Genomic DNA, 23,467 nt, shown 5'->3' with positions numbered 1-23,467 from the left:
AGAGAGTAGTTGCCCCAGTGGCGCAGTGGTTAGAGCGTCTGCTCTAGAGTAGCGAAGTAAGGAGTTGATCCTTACGTCGCAGGTTCAAATCCCACTGTGGGATGGGGAGACCGGTCCTTCAGATGAGACCGTATAAATCGAGGTCCTGTGTCACAGTAGGTGCTGGCACGAAAAAAATCCCTCGATGCTCAATGGCCGTAAGTGCCGATATAGGACAAAATTTGCAGATCTCCACCGGCATGTGGTGGTGTCTCCATTTGAGTGAAAAAATCTTGAGAGGAATGTTAAACAACATACAATCAATCAATATATAGAGAGTATAAGCCCAGAGTAGCTTGTTCTGATATCCACATTTAACTCTCAATGCTGTCGCCCACGTGGTGCAGTGGAAAGAGCCAATGCTCTAGAGTCGTGGAGTTACTTGATCCTTTTCTCACATGTTTGAATCCCACTTTGGGACGTAGAGACCGGTCCTTCGTACAAACAGAGGTCCAGTGTCGCAGTAGATGCTGGCATGAAAAAGATCCCTCACTGCCCATTGGCCCTGAGTGCCGAGCATAGCTCATTTGCAGCTCTCCATCAGCAAGTGTTGGCATCTCCATATGAGTGAAAAATTCTCCAGAGGGACGTTAAACAACAAACTCTCAATGCCCAAAACAGTTTAACCTAAAAGTGAATGCAGACATAGATTATTCTTTAAACCAAGTATAGTATACTCCATATTGTTTTGTTGAGGACACAAAGTTCACAGTGGACTTCAAGTAGTTTTTCCTGCTATTTATACCAAGCTTCTTTTAAACCATATAGTCACTGAGTGCATTCGCTTTCCAACTAATTGATGAAGTTCTGACCTATGCCTATATTTGTTTAAATTCTTTCTGATTTAAGAATACATTTGACCAGTTGAAACCAAGAGTACATGTACTACATAAAACTTCAAGGTTGTGATTAAGATTCAGTAAAAGTTATGCCCCATCCAGTATAGCAATATGTGGATGCCATGTTCAAAATACATATTTGCTATCATTAAACTTGCAGAGACCATGAATCAAAATAATTCAAATGCTTAAAAATCATTTTATTTTTACTGCTAGTCAAAATACAGTCACTCAAGCATATCCTTTGTTAATTTGAAAAAAAAAATGATAGTTTAACATTTATTATTAATACCATACCAAAGCACAAGATAGTGCACTTCTTACATAATCCAATGATTCATGCTGTGATTTTACCTATTTAGTTGTTTCTTATTTACAGTTCAGTATACATGATATACCAGTACAATGTGACACTAACCTAGTATCAGCTAAATGGATCATTACTATTCTGTTTATGTTTACTGATCACCAAAGAGTATATTGTTACTTTGAATGAACCTTCTCTAAAAAACTGGTCATTAATCCAGAAAATCTAAGTCAAATCAAGGATTGGTACCCTGAAACATTTACATGTACATACATCATCTTTGCAGGTTTGTTCAACATAGAGTTTATAATTACATGAGAATAGGACTGCTCAAAACACTTAATCTTGTGGAGTCCCCCATGTGGCGCAAAGGAGAGAGTTTGTAATCTAGAGTCGCGAGTAAGGATTTAATCCTTAAGTCTCAGGTTCAAATCCACTGGGGTTGTGGGGACCAGTCCTTCAGATTAGACCATATAAACTGAGGTCCCGCCTAGCAGTTGATGTGGGCACAAAAAAGATCCCTTACTGCTCAAGGCCCTGAGTGCAAAGTATAGGTCAAATTTTGCAGCTCTCCACCAGCAAGTAGTGGCATCTCCATATGGATGAAAAATTCTTGAGAGGGATGTAAAACAACAAACAAACAAAAACAAAAAAAAACACATGAGGAAAATGTAGATCAGGTCAAGCATCTGAAGTAAATCTGTTAATGTGCTTTAATCCATGCAATTTTGTCCAGGTAGAGCTTAGGAATGAACGTTGCTCCTTAAATTTTAACTGGGATGACAATGCTAGGTATATAATAAGAACTCATCTAGACTGTCCAGAAAAGCTAAAAAATATTTAGCAATTTCTTACTTGCATGATTTAAAAAAATCTGCAATCTAACATTATTTAAAAAAAAATTCAACACATTTTCTAATTTTCAACAAATTCAATGCACTATGAGACGATTTAACATTTCTTAACCACATACACTGTACTTAAAGTGCAATATACATGCATTATACTGTATGTTAAATCTTTACAGTTTTCTTCAAGTACTCTAATAGTATATGAAATATGAAGATTACCAACAGTGATCAAGCTTTAAAGTCCATTGAAACAATACATAATTAGAGCAGAGCAAACACAGACCTCTAAAAACACCAGGTGCAATGGAGGAGAAAGCATTTCCTGCCATGTGCTCCTTGACATGACTGGGCAAATGGAAAAATCCACAAACAATTCAGTGTAAACAATTTTGATGAAAAACATTAGTCAACATTCAACTTAATGATCGATTGAATTTGCTATAACAATTAATTTACACGTAAGTGTACACACATGTATGCATACTAGATGAATTATTTCACAATATCCAAAATTGGACAATAATAGTTTCTAATCTAGCTAGACAACAGGAAATTTTCATTATTACTTACATTACATGAAACTATTGAAGTCTGTGAGCTACAAATTATATCTAAAAATTATACACATTTTAACAAGTGTTTACAGTTTAGTGTATTTATTATACACAAATGATGACTTAGTAATTATGACATACTAGTAAAGTCCACAGATTGACTTCCAGATTTCAGCTCAAAGGCTTGAAGATTTTTAGTGGCTCTTTCATCATTTTTTTTTCACTGAATATTTTCATTTTTATTTTCAAGACGCTGTTTTTGTTGAGGTCTTTTAGCAGTTTGATGCAATCCAAGAACTCCAAGGGCAATTTAAGAACTCCTGAATTTCTTTCTTACCTGGAAAAAATAAAAATTTAAAAGTTTAAAATATATTCAACTTACATGAAGAAAACTAGTAAAACTAGTGATAATGTAATAGACCTTTCAGATGTTCCAAAGCAGCTACATGTATCTAATTAAAAAATATAAAGTTTGAAGTATTTAGAGTCACCTGTACTCTGAACATGGGATATATGTATTTGACAGACAGATGAATGAATAGACTGATCACTATAGAGCACCTTAGTCTTAATTTTCAATAATCTTTATATTAGTGAAAATCAAATAGGAACTAGAGTGTTTCAAGGAATGTATATGTCACCTGCTAGGTATCGTCATTAAAGAGGTAAATAAATCTAAGAGTGGTCAGCTATTAATTTAATATTAGCATGGAGGTTCATGCATTTGCCTGCAAGGAAAAAAAGGATCCAAAAGTAAAAGACTGGGATAGAATCTGGCAATCAAAGAAAATATGGTTCCCCAGTCCTCAAATGAATAATTTAATTGAAATTATGAGGAATAACTATTTATCATTTTATTAATACACATGTAGGTGCTTCCAACAATCCTCGGAGGAAAGGAATTTCAGACTGTCTTTACTTTAATTGTCACTTTGTCAGTCAACACGATTCATTGTGGAATACTGATCCCAATGTATTTTCATAGTATTTAAATATAAGTTTGTGTGGTAACTGAATTTCATACAGTTTCAAAGTATAGTATCATGAGCTCAAAAACATATATAAATGCTAATTATCAAAACCCTGCCTCTCAAAATTTTGGAGATATAAGGTGTGACAGACGGACAGACAGACACCAGGTAAAGTGAACTCTAAGTGTCGTTCTGCTCTGCAGTTGACACAAAAATGAAAGTTAGTCAATTTTTGACCATGTATATCACTTCAGTGATGAAAGGAATGCTGAAGTGGTAAGTCTATCCTAATTATTTGAAAATACGGCAACCCCATTGGTCAGAATATAATACATATGCTGTCCAGCCTTAATTTCATTGGCATAAAGCAGCACAAAACACGATTTGATTGGATGGTGCAACTTGTTTTTCTAGGGGGCACTGTTGCAACCCTGGAAAAGAAAACAGGACTGGGGCTTGCCCCTAGAGGGCACTTACTGACCGGAAGTAAACAAACAACAGAAATAGCAATACACTAGAAATATGTCCATAGGACATGTATGCCTGCCGAGTGTATAGTAATGCAACATGAAATTTTGTGTTAGTGTATGAAGTTTGATGAGAATATCTTGAAAAGTTTCTTTAAAATTGAAATTGAAATCTAAAAAAAATGGATATAGATGATAAATTCTCACCAAATTATGTATAGATGCATAGCCTTAGATATCAATATTTTAAATGGTTTTAAAACCATGCAAAATGCAAATTGAAGGAAAGTGAGGTCAAGGTCACAGGAAAGGTCAAAAGTTTTTGAAATAGTTGAATAGGTCTTACTAATTATATATGTATCAGCACATTAAGTTTGATAAAAAATATCTTGAATGATTTCTTTAAAACTGAGCTAGTAACAAGCGTGGCGCCATGGTTAGAGCGTCTGCTCTAGAGTCGCGAAGTAAGGAGTTGATCCTTATGTCGCAGGTTTGAATCCCACTGTGGGACATGGAGACCAGTCCTTTGGATGAGACCTTATAAACCAAGGTCCAGTGTCACAGTAGGTGCTGGCATGAAAAGACCCCTCACTGCTCAATGGCCATGAGTGCAGAGTATAGGACAGAATTTGCAGCTTTCCACTGGCAAGTGGTGGCGTCTCCATATGAGTGTAAAATTCTCGAGAGGGCCTGCAGATTACCTGTAATGATTGCGCAGCTATGTTTAGGCTTCCCGAAGCTTTAAAATGGGCTCAAAACATAATATGTCATTGCGAGGTTGGTTTTAGTTTTAATTTAAAAGTATTGAACTTAAGTACTTCCAATTTATATAGAGGATTTCCTCGGCTATGTATTAACATATTTGTTATGATATCACATGACTTTGCTGATCACGTGACGGTCATTTATAATTTTTTGAAGTGTTTCATATAAATCACTTCGGCGCAGTTGATTTACACAATAATTATTAACATTTTGTTATAAAAATAAGCTCATCGTATCCTTGTGTATCCGAAATGTGCTTGGGAAAAGTCATAGTATTACTTAGATACAAAATATTTCCAGAGAAATTCAACTTACCTACAAATTTGAGGGTATTTTCCACACAATATCGTAATCTGTATTAAAACAAAGCCAACACACATTTTTCCCAAGCAAGATTCAGTTAGAGAACAACCTCTTCTTACAGATTTCAACAAAAATTCTCAGATTAATCCTCATTCTTCACCTGCGCCAGACTCTTTTATACACACTAAATAAATTCTACGGTGACTACCTCCAACCACGGGTATAAAACAGAGTACATTTCAAAAGTATATTTTTCATAAGCATTTTGAACATGCTGAATTTCAATCAAGGGTAGGTAAGCGGTGTATTTTTAAAATATTCTGACATATACGACTTAAAAAAACCTTTAACGACCCGTGAATTTTGCAATAGCTACCTAGCATTTTACATGCAGTTTCAAATAAAGTGTAAAGTTCATGACACTCTCCCCGTCATAACACCTCAAGATTTCAGTGACTTGACGTCATTTTCCATTATGACGTCATATTTTGGTAGTTCAGAGATGTGAAGGCACAGAGTGCACTGTGATATTCTACGGGAAGCCTAACCTACCTGCGTGACCAAAATCCCTACTTAAGGCTTTAAACTCTTCATTCTTGACCTGTATTTCGTCAAATAAGATTTTTCCAGTTAATTAAGGTAAAATTACTAATTGTTAAAACTGTAAATGATTTTTTTTTTTTTTAACCTGAGCCAGATTTTTACTTTTCTAAAAAGTGTCTGTATTTGACTGTTGGTTCCACCTATCTCAAGGAAATGATCTGTAAAAGCTAGTAAATGTTAGAAATCATAATCTGTTCTCTATCTACTATAATCATGAGAAAAGGTGTTGAAAATTAACAGATGGAGATAAAATCAGCAGTCATATTAAAGGCTTTTTTTCAATAATCAATTTATTAGTGAAAATCATAAAAGTATTAGGCAAAAAGGAAAAATAAATGTTGTCATTAATTAACTTTGCATATCTCTACAATTTTCTGATAAGAAAATTATACCCGATGGATGCAATATAATCACCCTTTGCCTGCCCCTAAATTAAATTATGAAATTTTGATAGATTTTGATCTAGTAAGCAATTATTTAAAACAAGGTTCTTTTAGCGGTGCCTAGGGTCGAAATTCATAGAAAAAAAAACTACAAAAAACGTGAAAACCTATTTCAATCATACTGGTTTATATTTATTACAAATGTCCTCATAGTCAGCATAGCCCAGAACGATAGACCGCAGACTCTCACCATGAACATTTTTAGTGTCCTGGTTCGAAACCATTTGTTGGCACATTTTTATTTTTTCAAACTTTTTACCTGTATAAACACTAAAGAACGAGTGCACTTATGGGCCCCGGTAAAATGTGACAAAATGAAGAATTAAATTAAGCATAATTTTCCATCTCAGATCATTAATTGATATCTAAACCATAAGATTCAACAAATTTTATCACTGAAATTCATGAATATACAAAGAGCAAAGCCATACAATGTGGTAGGGGTCAGCCGAAATTCGTGATTTTTTATAGTAAATCGAGGACGGTCATTCATTTCAAAGCTTTTGTTTATTGTCAGCCTAACATTGTACAAACTTGTGCGATTGACAAAAAATGCATTATACATTTATAAAACTTGTGTGAAAGTAGGAAATTTGTACATGATTAGGCTTGTACTTAAAATATTAAAAATGTATGAAAAGTTCAATGTTTTTCCTTTAACAAGCAAGAGCTATTTACCTGTATGACCTATGTTGAACCCACCCGTGGAATAAATTATTTAAAATACTGGTAGTCACGTGAGTTCTACCCAGGTAAACATTCCTCAAAGATGTTCACTGTAAAACATAACCACGTTTTGTATCATTATATCGAAGTCAAGCCACATAGAGAAGTTTGTATGTATTTGGTTTTAGGAACACAGGATGGTTAGGAGAGTTTAGTGTCGTTAAAATGTCATCATAAATAAAAGTGTCAAACATTTTTAACATTCATGCAAGACAATGGTACTGGTATTGAAAGCCACCTAAATACACTTTTTTTCATTTTAAAATTTAAAGGAACTAATGTTAATAGTTATTGTATTATTTCAAACGCAAGCATGCAAATTTCTTAGTTTGATCACTATGGATACAGGTATCTATACAACTTCATTCGATTTTTTTCTCGGGTAAAATAGCACAAGAAGTTCGGCAAAAGTGGATGCTCTTGTGTATCGAATCAACTGAGAGATATAAACCCCGTATGCAGGTGATGAAGGTATATTGCTGAATAAGTAAGGGAAGTTGACGATTGAAAAGTTAAAGTCATCACGTTTATCTTAAAGCTTGGTTGTTAGATTACCATTAATGTAGAACTAAAGCAATACATGAGAAACAAGAAACTACACACATGTGGCCTAAAGTCAGTGACCGGAACATATATCGGTAAGCTTTTTCTAAAGACAGTAACCAATATTGGTCCTATAGGTCATCTCATATTTTTAACTAGAAGTGTTCCTTTGATATACTATATTTTACTTAATTTCTATAGACTTACTATACCCTGAAAAAAAAAGGAGGAAAACAGGAACTACCTGTTTAAATGACCCCGACCACCGAGGTTAATCTAAAGTTTGTCCCTGCCTACCTGAAAAACAGACTGCCTCGGGCAGTCAGTAATTTCCAACTCTGGTTATGAGATGCTAAATGTTTAATATTTACAATTAAATGCTTATATTTACATTTTTAAATTCATGATAGATTGAGAAAGTCGATAAAATCATTTCTATATTAAGTCTGTATACTGTATAGGGGGAAAATAACTCGCGGTGTTAATATTCGCTATATTCACGGTGTGAATAAATCCGTGAATTCAAGAAACAGTGAATAAGTTTTCAATAACCTACATGTTATATTTGGAAATTTGAGAATAGACTACGATATCATAGGTAAATATATGTGCAGTGCATGGTCATTTCAGTAATTACGAATCGTACTTGTCATTCAATTATTTTAATTAAAATGCTTGACATTAATTTAGATCACCCAGCAGATAATAACCTGTATTTGTTTAAAAAAAAAAACTGTTTTAATAGCCAACGCTACATGTTTCATCAATCAAAACACTAGGGTCATGGGTTTTGAATACCCGTACGTAACTATGTTACGATGTGTATTTGTTACCTGCATTATCATGTTTTTATCGACATTTTGGTTTTAAAAAATCATTCAAATAACTATTGAACTTGCTGATGTATATATAAATCTACCCTGTTGTTCGTGAAGTGAATACATAACGCTGATTAATGCCTTCTAGCTATGCTATGGATTAAACAGATATAGACATTGAAGGGAGGTACATGTAACCTTAGTTATATACCGATTCTGCGAATTCAACAAACCGCGATCGTGTCAGAGGAGAGAAAAACATGAAAATTACAACCCCTGAAATTAATACCCTATACAGTACTTCAACCGAGAAATTAGTTGAAACTGGTTCCAGAAAAGAAGCTGAAAATGTTCTATAGTTTACAGACAATACTTGACACATGATGACTGAACAAGAACAGATAGCAATAAGTAATTTAAATGACTCAGGTGAATTATAACCTGTTCAATCTTAGATCCATCTTTTTTCTAATACGAGGGTTGATCCAAAAGTTCATGGGATTTAATTATTTCTAAAATTTTATTGTGATTTGATGAAAGCAAACAATAGGCATATTTATAATATAGAGTCATTATGCAACAATACTGGAAAATTTCACCACGTTCCAATTACCAATAAGGTCACATGAGCTTTCTGAACACTGATAGTTGTAAAATCCGGGGGAGACTTCGACGTAACGTCAAGTTAAGTATGTCATGTCATGTTATAGGAGCATCTCACCCTCATGTTCAATTCAACTAAGTAATTCTACAGAATATTCTGCCTTTTTCTCTTTTTTTCTCTCAAGAAAAGCCTGGGTATCCACCAATCGACTTATCTTTATATTACACTCATATTTCAAAAATACTCCCCATCTTTCCATATGATGTTCCAATTTCAGTAGCAAAGTCAAGCACAGTACGTCAGTGGTCAACATCCATCAACGCTTAATTTGTCTACGAGAAAAACAGACCCTCCAAAAGCAGCCACACCTTTAATCAACCTCCATGGAAGTTCTATTGTTCTTAAATTTCTCACGCCACTGGAAAATCAGTTGCTAAATGCATTTTTCTCCAGCCTGTATCAGTAGTATACCCCTTTAAGTCAGAGTGTTCCTAAGATTTTAACAAAACTTTTAACTTGACTGAAATGTGACGTTCTCTAACAATTAAAAGATGAACAAGAAATCATCAACTAATAATCTAAATATCAAGTTAAATCAGTAAAACTCTCACAGACAGATATATTAGTGGTCAAGCAATCGTAATAATGACAAAATTCTCATTTTATTTGCCACTTAGCGCAGGTTTTTTCTTATATCACGTATTAAGAATTAAAATGATAATGAACGAGTAAATGTCTCCCCTGCATTTTAAAACATCCTTTGCTATGGCAACTGCCATAGAGTTACTATCATTAATATTTAAAATATTTTTTTATTAAAAAAATTCAAGAAGTGTCTATATTTTTATTTGTAATTTTCAACCAAAATTTTTTCAACTTTCACTAATAAATAAATAAAATAAGAAGAAATTCCATGAACTTTCGGATCAATCCTCGTACATGTCAGTCATTAAATTTATATAATATACAGTATGCATAAGGGAGACCAAATGTATTATTACTGCATTAAGGAGACCAACCACTATCCATATGTAAATCAGTATTCAACCACTTTCACTTAATAAAAAAATAAAATATGAAGAAATTCCATCAGCATTTGAATCAACCCTCGTACATGTCAATCATTAAATTTATATAATATACAGTACGCATAAGGGAGACCAAATGTATTATTACTGCATTAAGGTGACCAACTACTCTCCACATGTAAATCAGTATTCAACCGCTTTCACTAATAAATAAAAAAAAATATGAAGAAATTAGTGATGAGACATCGGTTAATTTTCATAATTGATCATCGGTTGGAATTGGTTACTGCTTCTGATGCGATTTCACCGATTATAATCGGATTTCTTCATAGTTTTGTATACAAAAAGCAGACTATTACAATAATTTCATTTATTTCTTTAACATGAATATATAAAATACATAATATATTATTTTCTTTGTTGTTTTGCTTCTTTTACACTTTCTAGACCTAAAAATATTTACAGTGGACACCCAACATGGCTGCCTAGCGGCAGAAAACGAACTTCAAAAAGCTGTGGGGGGAATTGATCACTCTATATTTAAGGTAAATGTTGACTAAGTTGCATATTTTATATCTCAAATAAAAGATACAATTAATATTTTTTGAATAAAAAGAATCAGCTGATTGATCAAACCAAAGAGCAAACACAGATTTGGCAGAAAAAAAATTCACCCGGGGGTAAATTGAATGGGTCGGTCGGGTTATTACAGGAAACAAAAATAATTTTTTTTAGGCCCTATATATGCATCTTCGGTTCTTAATCACCTCTGCTTCGTGCTAGTTGGCTAGTATCAGATGCAGATGCCATTTTCTTTCATTAAGAAGAAATAAATTTTAAACCAGAAATGTATTAGAAGTATGTTTCCGATGATCGATTATGAAAAACTATAATCGATCATCGGAATCAGTAGCATTTTTTTTGTCGACAATCGATGTTTTCTGATTATCGGTACAACACTAGAAGAAATTCCACGAACTTTTGGATCAACCCTCGTACATGTCAGTCATTAAATTTATATATTATACAGTATGCATAAGGGAGACCAAATGTATTATTACTGCATTAAGGAGACCAACTACTATCCACATGTAAATCAGTATTCAACCACTTTCACTAATAAATAAATAAAATATGAAGAAATTCCATGAACTTTTGGATCAACCCTCGTACATGTCAGTCATTAAAGGGGGAGTTTCGATAAGGCCGTTTTTCGGCCCCTCACGAAATTTTATGAAATTTTGATATTTTGTAGAAAAACTTCTAAACTTCCTAAAAATATGAAAATAATTTATGTTACGCATTTTCCGGTCACGTGATAATTGAAAATTTAAGTATACCCCCATTTCGTATATTTTGGGAGTAGACATTTTCATAGGGGGAAAGTGGATTTTTTAACTGTCAAAATCGTAAATGAAATAGGATAAATATGAATAAAGACATAAATTAACCAATCTCAACAATTTTTTTACGGAAAATAGTGTTTATCTTATGCGAATGTTTTTTAAGGTGCGATATTTTTCTGGTGTGTCAAATGTTACTTTTCTTTAAAAGAGGATGGATTTAACTTATGAAACGTAAAATATATAGAAAGATTTAACATCATAATTAATCGACAATTTATACATAAACTATATAATCAATATTTAACATTTTCCCATACGAAAAATGCAAATGAAAAGATATGTAGACATGAGATAGGTGAATGTAAAAACGTCATATACAGTTATATGCACTACATTTTCATCAATAAGGTTATACAACTACATGTTTTATAAAAATATACCTTAGTATCATAAAATTGAAATTAAATAACATGTTTTGAAATAAAAAGATTAAAAAATATTTTAAATACATACATGAATAAAAAGTTTACTTAAAAGCATCATATTGCTAGGTAAGCCAGTACATTGTAGGTGCAAGGTAAGAAAAATATTTTATCTGGCGTTCGCCACATAATTATTCGGCGGCCCCTTCAGAAGAAGAGCTCTATATAAAGATATACAAAAATTATCAAATTTTAAAACAAAAATGTATGAAATTTTTCTTTGCCAAATAATAGTTGACAGCTTAAGATATCATGTCTAAAAAATTAAGTTATATCTGATGGTTAATTTGTTGACCCCCCAGCCTCCTTAAAGGCAGAGATTTTAAGCACCGCCTTCGAAAATACCTGGTCTGTGTACCTCTGTCAATCAAGTGCATTGAGGTATATCATTGGGTGCTACAATTTGATTGGCAAAAACACTACAATTTTATCTGGCGGCCGCCAGATATTTCAATGGCAGAAACTTATCTGGCGGCTGACAGATAACATTTTTTTTTACCTTGCACCTACTGGCTTCTGTATATTGCAATGTATTTGATAATATGAATGATATTGATTACAGTCAAAAGTATTTTATCATGATACGTAATATGATGGAAAAATCTATAATGCATTAAATTTTCCTTCTCATTATGAAACTTATAAGTATTTGCCCACATAGATCTGCATAATGTTTTCAGCGTAACTGAGAGAATCCCAGCCAGGACTTATTTCCTCTCGCTTCTCAAATCTCCAGAGATACTTAAGTTTTTACACCATTTCTAGTCACTTCTCATTTAGAGAGTTCTAGAATTCATTATATATGATTTGCTAGAACAGAGCGCAGTTCGAAATACATGTGAAAACGCCAAAGATATGTGTTTAATCCGTAATCAAGCAGACATATGCCCCTAGACATCCAGACTTAAAACAAGCCACGTTTCCTATATCAACCACACATAAATACATGGGCGCCTCTCTAGCATGTCGGAGCGTGGATTTCTATTTACAAGAAAGTCAAAAATATAACTATGCATGATGAATAACATTAAGGAATGGACTTGCTCGAAAACTTATTTTTTGTTCAGTCAGTAGGAAAATGTAAGAAAGATGCAGCATCTGAACCATGTCTGGTAATGTGCAATTCTAGATGCATCATCAATGCAAGTTTGGTCACGATGGGGCTTATAGTTATATAAAAATGAGACCAGCTTCAAAATCTTTAACCTGCTCACTTATTAATGAAATGTAGGTCATATCCAGCATCTGAAGCAATATAGTAGTGTGCATCATAAAGCAAGTCTGGTCAACAAGTGCTTTCAGCTGCTCTGCTCCAAAAACTTAAACCTGCTTTTAAAACATTTACTTGGACATTCTTTGACTAAAAATCCAGCATCTGAAACCTGACTGGTGACAAGGAAACACGCTGGATCATGTGACTCTGATTAATATAGGGCATAGATATACTTGAAAAAAAAATCTGCTTCAAATACTTTTACCTGAAACACTGATGCCGACGGTATTACGAAAGCTCCCCCAACTTCAAGGAGGTGAGCTAAAAATGTGACGTTAACGTTATACGTTGGCGACAAAAAAAACTGTCGAAATGAAGATAGGATACGATAATGTTTTCTACTGTTAATATAATTGAGAATCTTCTTTGATTTAAAAAAAAATGCTACTTTTGGCCTAGTATTTTAACACAGAGTCAAATCAAGAAACCAGGAGCTTCTAATTTTAGATATGCAAATTTTATGCAATTTTCATTTTTTTGGATATGAAGTGCACACGTGACACTCATCATATTTCAAGAAATTAGTGTGCAGAGTATATCTAATTACTGAAAAAAATTAGGTGAGTGTCCCTCATGCACTTCATATTCTAAACATCGATTTTTAAATGCCACCCTCTTATATTTTCCCATAAGCCTAATGTTAACGGATCTGAGGGTACATCTAAGTATGTATCAGCTACGTTGTGAATTCATCTCATATTAACCTCTGAAATGTAAATAACAAAAGTTAATATATTTTTCTTGAATTCTTAACTAGTTTTGAAAAAATAAATTGAAATTTATTTTTATGAAAAAAAGTGGGCCGCTGAGCGACCTTATCGAAACTCCCCCTTTATATAATATACAGTATGCATAAGGGAGACCAAATGTATTATTACTGCATTAAGGAGACCAACTACTCTCCACATGTAAATCAGTATTCAAAACTTGAGATTTTAATACCCTAATAATTTACATGTTTAGTTACATGAACTAAATCTATTTACCTTTGTCATAACGCAAGAACTGTTTTACATTCAGCCAACTTTAACATTACACATGCATACAGTGTATGCCATGCATTAGGAAGACCAGATGCATTATTTCAACATTAAAGAAACCAACTACAATGGAACAATTAGACAGTATTCCAAAAAGTTCATTCCAATACCATAGTAATTTCCCTTAATTTGTTTGTATTTAGATGACTTAAATCAATTTATCTCAGCCAGAATTGGAACAAAAAAACTAATCATAAAAGTGGCCAAACACATGAACAGACAGATGGACATGATGATTCCTATGCTTATATACTCCCTAAGTTGCCAAAGTAGAGCAGATGCAGTCGTTAGAGCGTCTACTCTAGAGTTGCGGAGAAAGAAGCTGATCCTTACATCGCGAGTTTGAATCCCACTGTGGGACGTTGAGACCCGTTCTTCAGATGAGACAGAGGTATTAACCGAGGTCCCATGTCACAGTAGGTGCTGGCTCGATAAAGATCCCTCAATGCTCAATGGCCGTAAGTGCTGAGTATAGGACAAAAATTTGCAGCTCTCCACTGACAAGTGGTGGCGTCTCCATATGAGTGAAAAATTCTCAAGAGGGACGTTAAACAACAAACACTCTACACCCAAAACTTTGTTTGCAGAAGATTTTGTGATACATGCTTTACAAGTATACATATTGTTCATAAGGGAATAAAAATGCTATAATATATCATTAAGGAAAGCAACTGAAATTAAATGTGCACTTCTAATTGAACTAAACAAAATTACCCTTTGTCAGAATGTAGATTTATAAACAGGAAGGCTGTTTTTCTTCATTTTTCCATGTCAGATTCAGACTGTTCTTGAAAAAATTCTGGCATTCACCCTGTAAAAGTGAAGAGTGCAGATAATAAAGAGCTTCTAAATAAACTGCATTATATTTAAATGATCCACTTAAAAGGGATAACAAATGCATTTAACTCCATCAAGGAGACCAACTGATATCCATATATATATATAAATCAGTACATGTATTTTAATTGTGATATTTTAATATCTTAGTAATTTACATGTTTAGTTTCATGAAATAAATCTAGTTACCTTTGTCCAATGACCAATGAGCACAAGCACTGATTTTTCCTCTTTTTTTTTAACGGAATCACCAGGGCCAGTCTGCGGTCCATATGATTCTGGCATATGTACACTCTGTAAAATGCATATTTGTACCATGTACAGGCATATGAACAATATTTCTATACTACATACATGCATCATTAAACTTAATAATCTTTTTTTTCCAAAATTCATTATTCATAGTGTTTTGCTGTTAGCAAAATTCAACAAAAACTATACCGTATATATACTTGCCTATAAGGTGGTCCACCTATAAGTCAGTTGTATTTTTTGAGGTTATTTTGGAGGGATTTGCTATTGACCCGCTTATAAATTGGTACAACTTTTTGCCAGAATCAATTGACAATTTCAAATCAATGCTCTGATGTTTTAACCTGGTTTCAAAATACTAATCTTTTTATGACTCACCTATAAGCTGGACATAGAATATATACAGTACCTGCATTATACATGCATTAGGAAGACAAATGCATTATTGCAATATTAAAGAGACCATTGTGGCAAAAGAAATCAATGTATGAATTGTATTCAAAACTACGGGTGTACTAATTTGTCTGAAGTATATCATGATATAATGTGATACACAAAGACTTTAACAGGATATGTACATATACCCACATGCCTAAATGTAACAACAGGAATTATCGTTCTACAATAATTTATTGAAATTGCCAATATGAATAAACAAAAGCAAACTTTGTTTCGATTGTATGAACTTTAAGTTTTCTTTTTCCACTACGGTCAGATAATCTAACTATCCCCCCTGGTTGGCTACCGGGTCCTTCGTTAGACTGCCTTATCGGACATGATATTTACTGAAGATTTGATTTTTGGTACTGACTTTTATACTCAAAATAATGTCTTTAATTGTTTAATTTCTTGAGGTCATTATCACTTTGATGTGTTCAGTGTTTACTTTGATATGTAATGATGTGTATAAGCGTGTATTTTCGATAATTTAAATTTCTAGTACAGTAATCGTCCCTAAGCTGCTGTTTCATTATCGTGTCATAGTATCTCTGAGAGTGCAATTTATTAACACCTCCAAATCACCTGGCCTGCGTAATTAAATTTAACTACCAAAAACAACAGCTTAGGACTAATAAGGTGTGATTATCAGCAATGGTCCCATGAAGCCTGTGCTAGACCTAACGGAAACGTTCAACAGACCGTAAAATTAGCATAATGGGATTATTGTGTATTAAGGTGTGAATTCAGTGGAGTGAGAATTTGTTGGACTTCGAGATAACGCATGTGTTTATAGCACTTGGGACCGTAAATCTACTTCAAGATAAGCGAGGTATTCGAGATTTCCATGTTCGAGATACCGGGGTTTTTTAAAATCATAAATATAATAAAAACGGCTGGGACCGTTGATTCACTTCGAGATATCCGTGGTATTCGACATACCGGTGTTCGAGATACCGAAGTTTACCTGTATATCGATACGTATCTAGATTAATGAATATATCGTATCAAAAACAAGAGGCCCATGGGCCACAACGCTCACCTGAGCACATTGGCTAGGAAAAAGCACAAATCACTTCAGTATTGAAAAGTTTAAAGGGGAGGGGGCTTGGATTTTGAACTACCTGAGGATGCTTCCATATCAATATTACAAATGGCTTTACTGTTCTTGAGCAGAAGATTTTTAAAGATTTTTTTCCTATATATTCCCTTGTTAAAAATTTGATCCCCCATTGTGGACCCTCCCTAACCCCCCCCCCCCCCCCCCTCCATCATTTGAACAAACTTGAATCTACACTACCTGAGGATGCTTCCATATCAATATGACTAAACATGGCTTTTCTGTTGATGAAAAGATTTTTTCCTATATATTCCTAGGTAAAAATTTGATCCCACATTGTGGCCCCACCCTACCCCTGGGGTTTATGATTTGAACAAACTTGAATCTACACTACCTGAAGATGCTTCCATATCAGTATGACAAAACATGACTTTGCTGTTCTTGAGAAGAAGATTTTTGAAGTTTTTTCCTATGTATTCCTATGGAAAACTATGATCCCCCATTGTGGTCCCACCCTACCCCCAGGGGTAATGATTTGAACAAACTTGAATCTACACTACCTGAGGAAGCTTCCATATCAATATGACAAAACATGGCTTTGCTGTTCCTGAGAAGAAGATTTTTCAAGTTTTTTTTCCCTATATATTCTTATGTAAAACTATGATCCCCCATTGTGGCCCCACCCTACCCCCCAGGGGTCATGATTTGAAAAAAACTTGAATCTACACTACCTGAGGAAGCTTCCATATCAGTATGACAAAACATGACTTTGCTGTTCTTGAGAAGAAGATTTTTGAAGTTTTTGATCCTCAATTGTGGCACCACCCTAACCCTGGGGGTCATGATTTGAACAAAGTTAAATCTACACTATCTGAGAATGCTTCCATATCAATATGACTTAACAAGGCTTTGCTGTTCTTGAGAAGAAGATTTTTCAATTTTTTTTTCTGTATATTCCTATGTAAAACTTTGATCGCCCCTTGTGGCCCCATCCTACCCCAAGGGGTCATGATTTGAACAAACTTGAATCTACACTACCTGAGGATGATTCCATATCAATATGACTAATCGTGGCTTTGTTGTTCTTGAGAAGAAGATTTTTAAAGATTTATTCCTATATATTCCTATGTAAAACTTTGATCCCCCATTGTGGCTCCACCCTACCCCAGGGGGTCATGATTTGAACAAACTTGAATCTACACTATGTAATGAAGGTCTCACCTAAGTTTCAAATTTACAGCCCAGTGGTTCTTGAGAAGAAGATTTTTAAAAGATACCACTAAATTTTCACTAATTCTTAATTATCTCCCCTTGAAAGAGGGTGTGGCCCTTCATTTGAACAAACTTGAATCCCCTTTACCCAAGGATGCTTTTTGACAAGTTTGGTTGAAATTGGCCCAGTGGTTCTTGAGAAGAAGATGAAAATGTGAAAAGTTTACGACAACGACGACAGACAACGGACAAATTTTGATCAGAAAAGCTCACTTGAGCCTTTGGCTCAGGTGAGCTAAAAATAACTTAATTCCAATACATTTTGGGCAGGCAGTTTTTTTTATGTAATTCTGTGAAAAACTTGGGAATTTCAATCACCAAAGATTATATTTACCGGTAATTGTTTTGAATTAAAACTGATCAAAAATGATATAATCATTAAGGAGGTAGCACATCTTAAATGATTATTACAAAATCATAAAAATACATAGACAACTTTACTTAACATGTTGATTTTACAGTCAAGAAAAGTTTGAATTTGAAGTGTAATTTTTAAAGACGGTGAGACAAAAAATTAAAAATGAGAAAAAAACAATTATTATTTTTATAAAATTCATGCATAATGATTTATAAGACTTTTTTGATAGAATTGTTAAAGAATTCAATATATTGCATATCGCATTAAAAAATGTCTTTCTTTTTTTTTTTTTTTTTTGCTCAATACACAGCCCTAGCAAAAATGATATACAACAAGGACTTTGATTGGATTATTAACATTCATTCGATTGATCATAATTATTAACTGTTATTGCACTTTCATTTTCAAAATGTTGTTAGGTACATTGTTTGTTCACTCTTTTGCATTGATATTATAATTTTATAAAAGAGTATTTTAGCAGAAAAAATTATCAATTTACCTTTCTTGGAATAAAGACATGTTGACCCTTGAGCTGAGATTTTCTCTCTTTCCATAGATTTGTTACACTGGGGTCCACATGATACTAGCAGAGACCCTGTAAAAAAGGACTTAACTATGGAAAAGCATGAAGAATATATGCCTATTATACATATCTTAAATTCTAATGAAAACAATGTTTTTTAATTAAGATCCATATATTTCTAATGATTGACATAATACAAATTCAAAATAAAATATGCATGTCTATATTATACACTATACCTTAAGCAGACCAATTGCATTATTACATCCTTCAGGAGACCAACTTAAATCAATGTTTGAGAACTACTTGTGAGAACAATAAATTTGTCTACTTTACAGTACTAAATGTACATGGAATCTATAGGATCATGTTACTTTAATTGACCTGCCTTAGTTCAACACAGTAATTTAACAAAGAAATTGAGCCAAAACAAAATTTTAAGACTTTTTGAACAGTGCATGTTCCTATCATTTCAAAACCATTACCAGTAAAAATGCTAATATAGGAAAATGATGACAATTAATTAATATTGTACTTTCAGGTATATTAGATGAATTAATCTGATTCGTCAAGAAATATTTGTTAAAAAGCACTATTATCCGCTGAATAATGAAGCCACGCCCAGTGTCACAACAGTCAACATTGCTTGACGACGGGTGATATTCCAAAAAATAGTGATTGCACAGATTTATGCGCTCAAGGTTCACTATTATTTGTATTTGTATAAAACATTCAGTATAATATAATAAATATTGCATGTAGTTGAGTGTAATATTGAAAATTTTCACCCCTCGAAAACCAAATACGTCAAAAAGGGGATGGGTTTCTCCAACTTCGATCTACATAGTTTCGCCCCTGCAAAAACTGGTATAGACCTTGGATATGTTTAAACGGGCTAAGAGAAATCAAATGCATCAAGAATACTTAATTGTTTTTACCCAAGTTACATGCCAAAAAAGATTCAGAGAGACGTCACATAAAGTTAACGTTGATTTGAACTGAAGTTAGGGTGTCAAAAGTCATTCACATCCAAAAGTGACATTGATCATGTGTGGTAGATAATAAACTCCTACGGGCTAAATATGCTGCCATAATCAAGTGAGGATCTTTCCCTAATCCTATATATAAATCCATTTAGTACAATATTATATGCACTTAAGCAGCTGTTTATGACATTGTAAAATTATATAAACAAGACCGGTTTATATAATTTATATCAATTTATATAATTAATAATATAATTTATGTAATTTTATCAAGATAAGTGTATGGGGTAGAGGGAGCAGACATTGAGAATCAATGTTGTCGGACCTCATGAAACTAAACTAACAGTCTTCCAAATAACCCGGGAGTCCAATGCCAGGGACCTGTTAAATTTGCAGCCGGGCTTGTAAAAATTGCCAAATTACATGTCCGAAGAGGGCATATGTGAATCTTCTTTCATTGTACGATCTTTACTTGCCATTTACTCTGTCCTACCCCCATTATTCGCTTAAACGTTGCTATATGTAATGTCGATGGATTGCCTGTCTACATTCTCGATACGACCTGTCAAATGATTGTCAATCTAATCATTGAAGTGTTTAGTTTAACCTATTTGTTTTCTCGAAGTTGCTTGCTAAATTACGTGATGTTCATCCATGCCACATACTGTGGCACTACAGTCATGATCCCATTTCTGAAATTCAGTTCAGCTAAACCGGCCAACAAATGACCAGCATGCAACTCAAAAGTTATTTATGAACAAAAACGCTTTAGAAAATGGCAATCACAGGCCATGGTTGGTTTACGACGCTGAAAAAATTAATATAAAACCTTTATATACCTAATGGGTTTTTTTTGTTGCACAATACTGGTAAATGTAAGAATTTTGAGTAGGACATGTACAAATTTGAATGGGCTGGGTAAAAATGATAGGTCTACATGCCCGAAGGGCATGTGCTGAAAAAGAATTGTTGTGAAGACTGAACTAAAGCGACAGCGCCGGGTGATCATATAAAGTCCCCTTTATTACATAATAATTTGGCAAATTATCAACACATCAAGCTAAAATTTCCAACATATCTTAACAGTGAGAATTTTTATTTTTTAAGTTGAAACCTCGTGACCTGTGAAAAAAATGAAATTTGTATCCCATCTAAAGTCTTAAAATGTATCAAGGTAATTTTCGATACAAAAATGCGGTTGGGGTTATAAATGAAGGATAAAACCAGAGACCTCGGAATGGAATACTCTGAAGTCTCTGGTTTTATTCTACCCCCAACTGGAAGTTGTATCCAATCTAAAGTCTTAAAATGTATCGAGGTAATTTTCGTGGCATAAATGAGTGCTTTACAATAAAGAGACTCGACCAGAGATGTCTGAAACGATTTATTTGACAAGAAAAAAGTCTCTTGAAGCGAACGATGTCATTTTAAAGTAGGTTAATGATTGATAATGATACATGAACAAAATACGAGCTTGAAGCGGGGGTGCCTGAAATTGAGTTAGATACCTTGTGGTAAAAATAAGTAGGGGTGCACCGTATATGAAACAAGTGCCTGTGATTGATAGTCTGAAATTTCTCTTCACCTAAATATTAAGAGCTTGCAGTGATCGCTATAAATCTATACAACAGTCAAGTTACATATGGTAAACTAACATAAAAACAAGATTACAACAGTCATGATTACAGAAGGTATATTTTGAAGACTCTAGGTCAGTAGGTGAATGTAAACAGGTAAACACACGTGGGACAGTCACCGCAAATATGAACCACAAAACGACTTATAACATTAAAATGTAAATATTCATCTGCACACAGATTTTTGCATAATAATAATAATTTTTAAAAGTGTAAATTAAAATATGAAATAAACAAACCTCAAACCTTGTAACAAGGCTTGTTTCCCTACAATCTTATTCTGGTTCTCTGTGGTTCACTGAAAATGCAGGGGACCAGGCTGCGTTATTAACTCGTACACAGATTTGTTGATACGAATAAACCTATAAACATATATACGAAATAAAATATTATCATAAAAAATGAAGAATTTCAAATTGCTTGAAAAATTATCTTTATGTAGTTTATAATAAATGGTTGTAATTGTTTATTAATTTCTATCTATCCATTAAAATTTTATACGTATATCAGCTTAATATGTATCCGTCTGAAAAATTATTGTTATTACACTCCCTGTCACATCTTCATAGTTAAGCCTGTAAGCATGGTAAGTAAGAATCAATTTCAGTTGAAGGGGACCAAAACCAAACATTTTTCAGTTTCATTTGGTGGGGAGGGGGGGGGGATATAAACCTCAAATGATTATTTTATCTCTGTCACTGAACTGCTGAAAATAATGAAGGGAACTAGGCTGCGACAATGATTTGTTGACAGAATTAAAATACGAAATAAATTATCATACATACGAAATAAAATAATTTCATGAAAAAATGAAGAATTTCCAATTGCGTAAAAAAAGAAGCTTTTCATGTATGTGATTTACAATAAATGTTTGTACTTTTATATTTTCTATATATCCATTAAAATTTCACAGTATCAGTATTTCACTATTTGTAAACATTAACAATAATATTAAATAAATGTTACACTCACTGTGGCTTTGACTGAGTTACTGTCACATCTTCATAATTAAACGAGAATATTCCCTTCCGTAAATATTGCTATATATATCTGAACTGTTACCAGTTCATCTTTCTTTGGTGAAAGAAAACCTCAGGGATGGAGAATAGGCCCGTACGTAATTTAGTTGGAGGGGGGGGGGGGGGGTGAGCACAACCAAACAACATTTTTCAGTTTCAGGTTGGGGGAGGCTACAAACCAAAAAAAATTTTAATAAGCAAAAGAAAAATACATTATCAGAGGTTATTATTGAGGGGGCCCAAAAGCAAAAGAAAAATAGATCATCAGAGGTTATTATTGAGGGGGCCCAAGCATAAAGGAGCAATGTTTTCTATAGTATACCTAAATTTCAGCAAAATTACAGGGGGCCTGCCCCCCCCCCTTCCTTCAGCCATGTATTGTATCAAATCTGCTTCACCCTGATTCAGATTTTTTTTTACAGCATATATATTCTATTAGCAGAGGACCACATTATATTAATAAACAATTATTAAATTACAGCTATTTTTTTCTTACAGGGTCTGTTTCATTTATACTATATCATGATGAACATGTCCTGCATGATGTTTACAGAAAGTTTAATTTAAATTTTTAAGCTCGAAATAGCTGCGTCAACTTGCGAGACTATTTTTTCAACGTTCGGCCTAATCTTTAAATATTTAATTTGTTTGTGGACTTGCATAAAAGAATTAAAAAAAATATAGGGGCCTATCATTTAACTTTATTTCGAATTTCCTTCAGGATTTTATATACCGAACTATAGTCTAACGATTATTTAAAATCATACTTTTTCTCTTGAAAGCTAAATTACTAGGCAAAAAAAAAAAAAAACAACAAAAAACCCAAACGAATGTTTGTCTTGTGTATTCTTAATTACAACTTATTACTGTATCATTTTAGTTACTTACCCAAATTTCTCAACATCCATGGTGTTCAGAGGTCATTTTCTGAAAACTGAAGGGGCATTCCGATGGCATTCGGAACAAATGACGGAAAGCACTTGCTAAGAATTCAAAACATGGTTCATAAATTTACAATATTTTTCCTTTTTAGGTTTTTAACATAAAACATGGAAAACTAAGTTAAAGAAACACTCATTTGAA

The 23,467-nt window shown here is 33.5% G+C and overlaps 1 long non-coding RNA gene across 1 annotated transcript; it reads right to left on the bottom strand.

Moving 5' to 3' along the window:
* Nucleotides 1-1,346: 1,346 nt before the first annotated feature.
* On the bottom strand, nt 1,347-21,675 carry LOC133205659 (uncharacterized). The gene is made up of 5 exons (XR_009723635.1): nt 21,605-21,675; nt 18,719-18,814; nt 15,029-15,133; nt 14,717-14,813; nt 1,347-2,927 (listed from the first exon to the last, which is right to left on the bottom strand). It is a non-coding gene; the product is annotated as an uncharacterized LOC133205659 (long non-coding RNA).
* Nucleotides 21,676-23,467: the final 1,792 nt, after the last annotated feature.

The sequence above is a fragment of the Saccostrea echinata genome, unplaced genomic scaffold (genome assembly GCF_033153115.1).
Source record: "Saccostrea echinata isolate AGI-Se365-2 ecotype Australia unplaced genomic scaffold, CSIRO_AGI_Sech_v1 ptg000054l, whole genome shotgun sequence".
NCBI lineage: Eukaryota > Metazoa > Mollusca > Bivalvia > Ostreida > Ostreidae > Saccostrea > Saccostrea echinata.
The sequence above is the reverse complement of the archived record's forward strand: the minus strand, read 5'-3'. Positions and strand labels throughout refer to the sequence as shown.